Genomic DNA, 3,581 nt, shown 5'->3' on the forward strand with positions numbered 1-3,581 from the left:
GCGATGTAAATAACCTGTTTACTCTTCACCCTCAGATCACATTCTGCATGTTTATCAAGCAAAACTGAATATTTTCATTTCCTACACAATACTCTAATAACTGTACAGTCCACACAGTGAGACACACAAACACACTCACTATGCACACACACTACAGGTGCCGTCATTGGCTCCCCTGTGGATTGGACTGTTGAATCTTCACAATGGCTGGACATGCTGGTCTCTTTGGTACATGTCGTCCCAGTAGCATGTGAGGTGTCACCAATGGTTTACCTGCTCCTCTCCTCCTCCCTGTTCCAGTCTCAGTTCAAGGTTGTCCAGATGACAAAAGTATTTTTTTTGAGATGTTCAATATGTTGAATAAATTGCCTGTGGCCAGCATCCAGCGTAATGTTTTGTTTTAATTCTCCACTCTTCTTTTTGTAGCATTATAGTCCATTATCATTTCTGGCCATCATATCTCCTATCCCTGTGCAGGTCACATTGTGCACCAAGGATGTGTCATTTGTTTAGACAAACGTGAAGGTCTTCACTGGCCTATTCTGTGTGGCCAGCAGTTCAGATGGCAGCTCTGGCTTATTTGTCCTTATTGTGCTAAGCATTGTTACCTTCCTCTTGAGGAGCTGCTGTCCCAGTTTGTGTAAAAGTAAAAGTTATTGCATATGGCGTTGTGGCCATGCAGCTTATGTCATGTCCAGGGTAACCCTCAAGCCTTAATTTCTTACAGGAGTTCCTCCATCTGATGTCCCTTTTGTTAATGAAATGACATACTCTGCTCTTCTGTATCTCTGTGCTTCCCCTTGAGCAAGTTATTCATAGCTTTGGACTGGCTTATCTTTTTATGCAGATGATGTTTAGATCTATTTCAGTGTTAAAAGTGACACTTCATCACAGCTTTCTCAACTCAAAACTTGAATTAGTGAAATTAAATTAAAATTAAAACCTGAACAGAGAAAAACTCTTTAAAATTAAATTCAACATAACTGAACTCCTGCAAAGTGGCACTAAAGTGAAACTTAAGAAAACAAACTCCTCTTCAGCCATCTGGGTGATGATCTCCTCAGACCTTCTCTGTGTCACTTTGATTCCTCCTTTTCTTATTTCACCTTGTAAGCCACATTAAGAAACGTCCACCTGTGTCACCTCTCTTATGTTTGCTCAGTCCTCTCCTTTTCTAATGCTGAGAATCTCGTCCCTGCTGTTATCACATCCCACATTGATTATTGTAAGTCACTAATGGCAGGTGACACTTCTAATCTTCTATCACAGCTCCAGCTGATTCAAAACTCAACTGCCAGAGTCCTGACACGGACCACCAACAGCGAGAACATCACAGCCATCCTGCTGCACCTTCACTGCTCCCCGTGTCTTACAGGACTGAATATCAAATTCTGTTACTGACCTGCCACTAAGGTCCTCTCATTCTGTGCCCCCCACTAACCTGCACTCTGTGGGTGACAGCAGGGCCTTCAGCTGTATATAGCGCCCTGACTGTGGACTGACCTCCTGAAATGAATGACATCAGCTGACTCCATTCATTTGTTTAGGAGGACATTAAACAGACCTGACGTTCTGCCCCTTCTGTCAGTTTACCTCCTCTGTCTGTCCAGGTACTCGGGGTTTGCATTATCACAAATTATGTTATTTGTTCAAAAATGTGTTGTAGTATTATATGTTGTATTTTAGTCTGGATTATTGTCTTTTATTCTATTTGAATGTTTTGTATATCTTGTATTTATCTTTATTTAGTGGAGATATTTGTAGCCAATGTTATATAGGTATTGTTGTTTATTCTGAATTTTGGGCATAAGAAATGTGCTACATAAACAAATTAGGGTTATTAATAGTATTTTTTGGTGGTTTATAATAATAAGTGACAAAAACTTGAGCAGTTCTATGTAAGGCAATTAATATATAGCATAATTCAATTTATAATATTTATTGCCGTTTTCTTCACATACGTGATTAAAAATATTAGATTGGCTGAAATGTTTATTCTAAATTGTTTTAGAACAATATTGCACACATGCATAGTACATTTTGAAAAACGTAGTCACTTTTATTATTAACGTTTTACTAAAATCTAACGCGGTGCAAACATTGTAATTATATTGTATATTTCGTTTAATGAATGTAAACGAAAAACTATTTTCAAATAACACAAATCTTAACGATTTTAATTTTGTCGACATGATAAATGGTTCCCACAGACCCGAACACAACGTAAATGTTAATGGTGTATTTCACAGAAACGATCCGTATTGTTTAGTTTGATGTTTGACACGACGTGATGGCAGAAACCCTCCAAACTTCACAAGGACGTGTATTATTTAGTCTGTTGTACTGTTTTTCCTTCTCAGTTAATAGCAAAATACCCGCACTTCGCAGTGGAGAAGTAGTGTGTTAAAGAAGGTATGAAAAAGAAAAGGAAACATTTTAAAAATAACGTAACCTGATTGTCAATGTAATTGTTTTGTGACTGTTATGAGTGTTGTTGTCATCAAGGATTTGATTATCATTATTTCTTTCAATCAGGGTTGTATTTGGAGGACGTGTTGTTATGAAGTTACATTCTGTGTTTGTCAACCGTTGTAAAGATAACAGGTTTCATTCATCGAAGTGTTCACTATCCAGATCTGTACTCGTGAATCTAAGATGTTTAACAGGCATTCACGGTCTTAACTTGTGGATTTGCCTGCGAATATTTAGCGGCAGTGTGTCTATGAACTTGTGGAATCCCTTGCGAGTATTTAACGACAGCGTCTTGTAACGGTTGTCACATATTTTTTATTGTGTGCTTTTAACTGTTTCTGCCGCGTGCTTCCTTTTAGAGATTATGTCCCAGTAATTAACTGTCTGTGGGATATCTCTTTAAGAAGAACTGGGGGCCAAACTACGCCTGTGGATCCTTGCTAAACGTACCATGGTGTGACGTAAGGGGAATTGACTGCAAAAAGACAAGGAGGCGCGTATTTTGAAGGAAAAGGGAGAAGAGAGCGTAAAAGTGAGAGGGAAAACTGTTTAAATAAAGAGCTGGGAAGGTGAATGGAAAGAAGCAGCCAGCGGTAAAGCAAGGAAGACTCTGCAATAAGGACGGTTGGGTGCACGGAGAAGGGGTGCCTGCTAAACTAAAAGGGATATTCGGAGCTGACGGCTTTACTTGTCTGTTGTGGAGCGGGCGTTGGCCATGGATGGACGCTAACGCCGAGTGACCCGGGTGAGACGGACTTCATTCTTCAATAAAGGAACTGTCGCCGAGCCGGTGAGATCGCTTCTTTACATGTAAATTAAGTAAACGTGTCTGCGGCGCACATCAGGATTGGACGCTGGATTCACTGCAGACTTCCCAGGCTGTGTGATTATAAACTTTTAAAACAAAGTTCAGATAAAGGACTGGGGAACGTGTGGAGATTGAGTGTGTCTGGGTGTCTAATTTATATGTGTATATACTGTAGTTCTGCTGTTCTAGTTAAGGGTTGAAATTAGAGAGGTTTAAGATTAGCACCATCTAGTGGCGGAATCCAGCATTACTTTATTATAAAGCAGCCTGACACAGCGCGATGACGTCATAAAGCTCTGCC

The sequence above is a fragment of the Polypterus senegalus genome, chromosome 4, assembly GCF_016835505.1.
Source record: "Polypterus senegalus isolate Bchr_013 chromosome 4, ASM1683550v1, whole genome shotgun sequence".
NCBI lineage: Eukaryota > Metazoa > Chordata > Cladistia > Polypteriformes > Polypteridae > Polypterus > Polypterus senegalus.